Source organism: Crocuta crocuta, unplaced genomic scaffold (genome assembly GCF_008692635.1).
Source record: "Crocuta crocuta isolate KB4526 unplaced genomic scaffold, BGI_CrCroc_1.0 scaffold102, whole genome shotgun sequence".
NCBI lineage: Eukaryota > Metazoa > Chordata > Mammalia > Carnivora > Hyaenidae > Crocuta > Crocuta crocuta.
Genome location: NW_027530019.1, coordinates 11,968,552 through 11,977,141, shown reverse-complemented (window position 1 = coordinate 11,977,141; position 8,590 = coordinate 11,968,552). Strand labels below are relative to the sequence as shown.

General features: G+C 43.6%; 1 protein-coding gene across 6 annotated transcripts in view; it reads right to left on the bottom strand.

The window, feature by feature from the left end:
• Nucleotides 1-611, bottom strand: part of NDUFAF1 (NADH:ubiquinone oxidoreductase complex assembly factor 1) — a 30,278-nt gene extending 29,667 nt beyond the window's left edge. For 3 of the 6 annotated variants that reach the window (XM_077764642.1, XM_077764640.1, XM_077764639.1), the window contains exon 1: nt 432-611. The gene's annotated coding sequence lies outside the window, so the exon portion shown is untranslated. The other 3 variants (XM_077764641.1, XM_077764643.1, XM_077764644.1) reach the window with 3 other exon arrangements.
• Nucleotides 612-8,590: the final 7,979 nt, after the last annotated feature.

The window sequence follows — 8,590 nt, the reverse complement described above, 5'->3', positions numbered from 1 at the left end:
AGCTTGGGGGGGGGGTGTCGAAAAAAGACTTAAAGCCGTAAAAAGGATGGGATTATGAGTAACATTACTCACCCTATCTTCCAAGCCCTCAGTAGTTCAGTTACTTCTCTAATAATATAAACTTAATTATAAATTTTTGCTTCGTATTTTTACTAATAAAGTAAAACCCATCAACTGGACGAACCCGGGCAGAGGTTGATGAATTTTGACGGCAACGGAACCAATCCTATGAGCTAAAACAGAGTATTCTTAGTAAAGACTATATATCCAGGTCTTACCACATGCCAGAAACTGTTTTTAAGTATATTTCACTGACTGCTCCCAACAGTCCTGAGAGAGGTGCTATAAGTGTTCCGATTACAAAGACGAGGAAACGGAGGTTCCAAGAATAAATCACCGAGGTCATACAGCTGTTAAGTGGCAAAACTAACCCTAGAGCTCCTGTTTTAACTCCGGGTCTGATTTCGGTGGAGCGGTCGGGACCATGCCGTGGCGAGGCAGCGCCGTCAGGCCTCACCTCCTAGGGCTGTGTTGCCCTCCCACGTCCCGGACGCGCCAACAGCCCTCCTCCCGTGCCTGCTCGCCTCTCTGCCGGCGCGCGCGAGGGACTTCCACCCGGGTTTCCGCTTTTCCCGACCGGGTACTCCACTCTCTTTGTGTGTGTCCATCTGCTTTTCCAGTCCGGAGTCAAACCAGGCCTCGCGGCACTAGAGTTCCGGCCGAGGCGCAGTCCGCAGAAAAGTAACAAGATTTCCGGAGCCCGGCAAATTGAGTGAGGATTTTGGTCGACGAGCCTCCCAAAGAGCTCCGCTTCCACGCCTTCTGATCTTTTCTGCCCTGTGAGAAAGTAGAGGAGAATTTAGAGAAGCTTTCCTCCTTCCCTTTCTGCATCCATCTGCTTCAGGCTGCAAACTCCACCTCGCATCTTTCAAATAGGACCCAAATACTGCTAATGTCCTTTCGCCCCGGGGCGCCAGGGTCCCCTCCTGCCGCCTCTCCCCGCAAGCACCTAAGAGCTGCCCATGGCCTCAGAGGACAAGATATACTTGGAATCGCCCCCACGGCATCCTTGGAGACCCACCATGCACCTAGACAGCAAACCGTCCTCCCCAAATCCTGCCCAGTGGGGCCATCCCCTCTACAGAACTACTGTATCCATTGCACATCGCTGTTGAAGCACTTTCAACATTGTATCTTAAGAATTCATTTCTCACTTCCTCTGCCACCTGTGAGCTTCCTGGGTCCAGAACTCTGCTGTTCCTCCTGTCCCCAGCAGTTCGCACTGTGCTAGCAGGAATTAAGCTCTCAGCAAGTATCTGAATGAATTATATCCCCTGGCAATTCACTAGAGTCTTTTCCAAGGTTCCGAAAGACCTCACCAAATACAATCAATTGGCTTTTCCAAGTTTCCTCCACCATTTGTTTCCACTCCACCACGTCTTCCTTCTTGAAATTCTGCTTTTGACTTTTCTAGACTGACATTGCCTGGTTCTTCTATCACCTTGAACCTTCCACAGCTGCCTCCACCACTGACTCATTTCAGAAATGAGTTATGTACAATTTCATCTCCTTCCCTAAATCCCAGCATATATTTCCAACCACTTTTTTTAAGGAAGAGCTTTTTATTTTTTATTTATATTTTTATGACATTTATTTATTTTGAGTGAGAAGGAAAGAGACAGAGGCGGGAGGGGAGAGAATCCCAAACAGGCTCCACAGTCAGCCCAGAGACTGACGTGGGGGTGGAAATCACAAACCTGAGATCATGACCTGAGCTGAAATTAAGAGTCAGGTACTGGGGCACCTGGGTGGCTCAGTCAGCTAAGCATCCAATTTCTGCTCATAGCATGATCTCGCGGTCTGTGGGTTCAAGCCCCACATGGGGCTCTTTGCTGATAACTCAGAGCTTGGATCCTGCTTCAGGTTCTGTGTCTCCCTCTCTCTCTCTCTCTCTGTTCCTCCCCTGCTTGTTCTCTCTCTCTCTCAAAAATAAAGATTAAAAAACAATTTTTTAATAGAGTCAGGTACTTAACCCGACAAAGCCACTCAGGTGCCTCCATTTCCAAATTCCTGATAGCAGTTCCAGCTGTGGGATACACCACTAGCATCTCAAATTCAGCATGTCTGAAACTGAATATATCATATTTACTCATTTAACTCCCCTTATGTTCCTATTTCTGTAAATGCCCACCTCCTTCTAACCTGGAAATCTTTGCTGTAAAACTTAAACCTCTTCTCACCAGCCCTAAATCCTACTGAATTCTCTTTGCTGTCTCTAAACTTTCACTCCTTCCTTCCAAAACCAGAAGGAACCCTATAGTTATTGTTCTTATACAAATTGACATTCAGTCTACTGATTGCCCTATTCTGGACACAACAGTTTATCTATTTCCGCTTTAAAATGTGACACCCAGAGCTGACACCAAATTCCTCTGGCCTCCAGATGTTCCAATGCATAAATTCTAAGCCCTTCAAAATCTCCTATACCATCTATGCTCCTCCCTCTAATCCTCAATTTCTCATCACAGCTCCTATCTACCTAAACCACACTCATTCCTCCGCATAATGGAGTTAACATTTTCTCTGCTCAGCATATCCCCCTCTTCTCCCTCCCAAACTTTGATCTCAGGTGTTTCTGTGACTCCCCCTTCCTCCCACTTTAGCTGATTGGTCCAGTGATAAGCACCTGATCTGATCAATCAGGTCATTCCCAGAGTTCTTCTGCCGTAAAACTGGAAAATAGTCTGTTTAACCCTGGTGGCTCCTGCAGAGCTTATTCGCTAACTGGTAATAATGTGAAGAAAAATGGTTTACAGCAAGAGAAAATAAAATCAAGGTGCTGAGGGGCGCCTGGGTGGCTTAGTCGGTTAAGCATCCGACTTTCGCTTAGGTCATGATCTCGCGGTTCGTGGGCTCGGGCCCCGCGTCGGGCTCTGTGCTGACTGCCAGCTCAGAGCCTGGAGCCTGTTTCAGTCTGTGACTGCCTCTCTCTCTGACCCTCCCCTGCTCACGCTGTCTCTCTCTCTCTCTTGAAATAAATAAAAAATATTTTTAAAAAAATCAAGGTGCTGAGAGAGAAAGTAATGGAAGGATAAACAAAGACCCAGTCAGCATTTATATTGTCAGTTCCAGCTGTTCCTGAGGCCCAGCTGCATCTATTATCTTCTCATGGCTCAGCCATTTAGTCTTTCCCTGACTTCTAAGCACCAATAAATTCTTTTACCTATATCAGAGTTGGGTTTCTATCACTTGCAACTAATAGGCCCTAATTGATACATTGACTCCATCCATTTAGAACACACCTTAGGGGCACCTAAGTGGCTCTATGGATTAAGTGTCTGACTCTTGGTTTTGCCTCAAGTATGATCTTCCTGTTCATGGGATCTACCCCTATGCTGGGCTCCATGTGGAGCCTGCTTGAGATTCTCTCCCTCTCTCTCTGCCCCTCCCCTGCGTGCTCTCTTTCTTCCTCAAAATAATAAAATAAACTTTAAAAAAAACACCTTAAATCCCATGTTTTCCTTAAAAACTTTCCCTAATGGGCTCATTTTATAATGATTGCTCTCCTTCTGACACCCTGTGATATTTATGCTTTATACTGTAAATGCTTAATTATGTTCAAATGAAAACTAGATTATAACCATGACTAAACTGCTCATTCATTGTTTTATATGTACAAGCTTTTTCTCTTGAACAGGAGGGTAAAAACCTTAAAAGTAGTGATTTTGTCATATACTTTATTAAATATTTATTTATTTTTGAGAGAGAGCACGTGCAAGGAAGGGAGGGGCAGAAGGAGAGAAGAGAAAGAATCCCGAGCAGCCTATGCGCTGTCAACGCAGAGCCAAACACAGGGCTCAATCTCATGAACATTATATCATGACCTGAGCTGAAATCAAGAGTTAGATGCTTAACAGACTGAGGCATCCAGGTGCCCCAAAGATTTATATTTTAAAGTATATGGGGGTGCCTGGGTGGCTCAGTTAGTTGAGTGTCTGACTTCAGCTCAGGTCATGATCTCATAGCTTGTGAGTTCAAGCCCCACAACAGGCTCTGTGCTGACAGCTCAGAGCCTGGAGCCTGCTTCAGTTCTGTGTCTCTCTCTTCCCTGCCCCTCCCCTGCTCACGCTCTGCTGCTCTCTCGTCTAAAAAAAAATAAACACTTTAAAATTGTTTAAATAAATAAACAAAGTATAAAGTATATGACAGGGGTGCCTGTCATACAATATTTGCTCTTCTGTGTCTGATTTACTTCACTTGGCATAATATATTCAAGATTCAATGATATTGTAGCATGTGCCAGAATTCCCTTCCTCTGTAAGGGTGAATAATATTCCATTGTATGTACTTACCACATTTTGTATTTCTATTCATTATTGATGGCAACTGGGCTTATTTCCACCTTTTGCACATTGTGAACAATGCTACTATGAACATAAGTGTACAAATATGTGTTCAAGTCTCTGCTTTCANAGTTTGGTAAGTTCCTTATAGATTTTGGATATTAACCCTTTATCTGATATGTCGTTTGCAACTATCTTTTCCCATTCCGTTGGATGCCTATTAGTTTTGTGGGTTGTTTCCTGTGGGTAATTCTATGTTTAAGATGTGAGGAATCAAGGCACCTGGATGGCTTAATTGGTAGAGCATGCAACTCTTGATCTCAGGGTCATGAGTTCAAGTCACATGTTGGGCATGAGGCCTACTTAACATTTTGAAAAATGACCCTAATGATTTTTTTTAATTTTTTAATGTTTTATTTATTTCAGAGAGAGAGAGAGAGAGCATGAGCAGGGGAGGGTCAGAGTGAAAGGGAGATACAGAATCTGAAACAGGCTCTAGGCTCTGAGCTAGCTGTCAGCACAGAGCCTGATGCAGAGCTCAAACCCATGAACCATGAGATGATGACCTGAGCCAAACTTGGACGCTTAAACGACTGAGCCACCAGGCACCCCAGGAAATGACCCTAATGATTTCTATAGTAGCTGCACCATCTTACATTCCCACCAGTAATGCACAGGAGTTTCATTTTCTCTACTTCTTCAGCAACACTTGTTGTTTTCTATTTGTGTTTCTTTTTTTAGAAGAGCCATCCTAAAGTATATGAAGTGATATCTCATTGTGGTTCTGATTTGCATTTCCCTATTCATTAACTGTTTAAGTGTGGGAAACCCCATGTGTATTCATTAGCAGTGGGGAAAGGGAGGCTAAAGGGAGAGAAATTGATCAAATTAAGAAGGAAGGATGTGGGAAAGGCAGGCAAAAGAGAGGGTGGAGGCATTATGGGAGGAAATAAAGATAAAGGGTTGAGAGAAATGATTATTTTGGTTAACCCAACCAGGTCTGTGCTATCTTCTTTCTTAGCCTCCCAGGAGTATCCAGGTAGTAGGCTTCACCAGAATGTTACTGTAGCTTTGTTCATAACAAAACTGAAACCCATCCAAATTAGAAATGAGCCAACAGAGGACGGTCTATCTTTTTATAGACACAGGGCATCCAAAGGCCTTCAAATGATACCATGACAAAAGAAACACAGTGAAGCAGCTCAAGAACAGACCACTGCAGAGAGGCCGCCTCACTCAAAGCGAGATGAACATTAAAACATCATCTGCAGACCTGGAAGCAGGGGACATTGTAGGTGCTGTGCATCAGGACATGAATGAATAAAGCCCTGCAGTTACCTATGTTGCAGAGAGAAAAGAGGCAGAGGTGTTGTCCAGCCCTGGCCAACCTTACTTAGTAGGTAGGAGTCACCTTGATATAGTTTCCAACTAACATTAAATGACGTAATGTATGTAAAGTGTTTAGCATATTTCTTAGTACTTTTTATAAGTGTTCCAAAAAAACCTTAGCTATTATTGTTGAACTCTGGGACAGTGCTTGGCAAGTACATAGTCTAGTACAGGGCATGGCACCAAACAAATAAGAGCAGCACAGTGTGAGAGGAATTCTAGCAGAAGCAGGTGCCAGGTACAGTGAAGGTGTAACGAAGAGTGTGATGAACACTTAAGGGCCAGACATTGAACTTAACATTTTGGGGGCATTTTCCCTTTTATTCCTCACAATGATCCTGTAAAGTAGGTACTAATATTAAATCTGTTTCACAGGTGAGTAAACTGAATCTTAGAAATATTAAGTAACTTGCTAGTCACAGGCCTGTCTTAGCTGGTGAAGTGGTGGAGCTGGGATTCATACCATGATTGCCAGTTGTCTCCAGGGTACATGCTCATTATCCACTACTCTGTATCATATCTGCTTATTTGCTCACCTTAAGGAACAGTTCTGAGAGGAAGGACATGATGAGTACTGAATGATGAAGCATTTAACAGGCAGAGAGGAGGAAAATCAAGCCAGGGAAGGAGGCACGCATGCGCAAAGGCATGGCATTATGCAACAGACATTGTATCTGGAGAAATCTAAGAGTTCTGCTTGGCAGAATGGTGACAATTTCTATTGACTAAATTCACACCCACAGTAAAGCCTGGATCCAGATATTTACTATGTCTCTTATGCCTTACCACAATCTTATAAGGCAGATACTATTTCCCTTTTTTACCTCTGAGGCGAAAGAAGCTCAGAGAGGTTAGGTGACCCGACTAAGTTCACAGAAGTACTGGCCTCTGAATGCAGGTCTGGTAAGTCTATGCACTTCTTTGGATTGTAGGGTGTGGTGAGGACAGAGGGAAGGAAGCAGTAGTTTCTCAAAGATATTTTTTTACTGTGACCCATAGTAAGAAATGAAATTTGTTGGGGCACCTGGGCAGCTCAGTCGGTTAAATGTCCAACACTTGGTTTGAACTCAGGTCATGATCTTCTGGTTCGTGAGTTCAAGTCCTGCATCAGGTTCAGTCCTGGAAGCACAGAGCTTGCTTGAGATTCTCTGTCTCCCTCTTTCTCTGCCCCTCCCCACTAGTGTTGTCTCTGTCTCTCTCAAAATAAATAAATAAGCTTAAAAAATTTTTTAAAAAGAAACGAAACTTGTTAGGAGCAAGTATATTTATATATATTAATAAGGGTTTTCTATGTAGTTTTTCTACCCCTCCAGGCCTATTGGAGGATTATACCTCTCAGCCTCCTTACAATTAGGCAGCCATCCCGTACTACTGGTTCCGGCCAATGGATTATGAAGAGAAATGACATTTATCCATTTCAGGCCATAGCGTTTCATTTCAGTTTTAAGACTATCCAATGTTCTCTTCCTCTGCTGCAGTTACTGTGAAAGGATATACTGACATGGATGCACCACAGCATCGAAACACCCTGCATCACTAATCCAACAAGAAGAGGACAGGGGTGCCTGAGTGGCTCAGGGTTCGACTTTGGTTCAGGTCATAATCTCACAGTTGGTGAGTTTGAGTCCCGTGTTGGGTTGTGGGCTGACAGCTTAGATCCTGGAGCCTGCTTCAGATTCTGTGTCTCCCTGGGGGCGCCTGGGTGGCTCAGTTGGTTAAGCATCAGATTCTGTGTCTCCCTCTCTCTCTCTGCCCCTCCCCCGCTCGCACTCTGTGTGTCTCTCTCTCAAAAATAAATAAACATTTAAAAAATTTTTAAAAAGAAGAAGAAGAGGACAGTTGCCCCAGAGTGTCTCTGAGATCCACAGCAGACTTTGCATGAGTGAAAGTAAGCTTAGCTGTGCTTCTCAGTAAAGTTCAATAACCATTCTATGAGATCCTAAATGAGGATGATGTGTTGTTCACCTTTGTTTACCTGGCACCCAGTTCAGTGCCTGGCACAGAGCAGGTGCTCAATTGAATGTTTGACACATAAATGTAATACGTCAGAGAATCCTGGTTGTTGCTAAATAAACCACAAGTTTGGCTTTTGATAAAGAATTTAAGTTATGGAATTATTTGTATTAGTGTTTCTGAGTGTTGCATTTATGATATAGGTCTCAAGAATAATTAGTCATACTAAAAAAGTTGGCAAATAATTACAAAAATAATTTTATTTTTTAATTTTTTTAAATGGGGAGAGGGGCAGAGGGAGAGAGAGAATCTTTTTTTTTTAAGTTTTTTTTTTGAGAGAGAGAGAGAGAACATGTGCATGCAGGGAGGTACAGAGAGAGAGAGAGAGAGAGAGGGAGAGTGAGAACCCAAGCAGACTCCACACTGTCACACAGAGCCTTACACGGGGCTCCATCTCAGGAACCATGAAATCATGACCTGAGCTGAAATCAAGAGTCTGACACTTAACTGACTGAGCCACCCAGATGCAGAGAGAGAGAGAGAATATCTTGAGCAGGCTCCATGTTCAGCATGAGCCTGATGCAGGGATTGATCCCACAACCCTGGGATTATGACCTGAGCTGAAATCGAGTCAGACAGACGTTCAACCAACTGGCCTATCCAGACACCCCTATAAAAATAATTTTAAAGATATAATGTTTCCTTATGGTAACATACTGTTCACTTCCTGGCATTCTGACATGCTTTCTTGAGGGTTTTGTGGGGGGGGGGGGGGACAAGTCTGTCCGTGGTGGATCTCATGTGCCACTAGCTTCACGACCCAATGAGGAAATGAAATATGCCACTGGTGCGCGTGGTGGATTTTAACCCGGGATTAAAGCTTGTTGCATAAGCAGCTGCGGCTT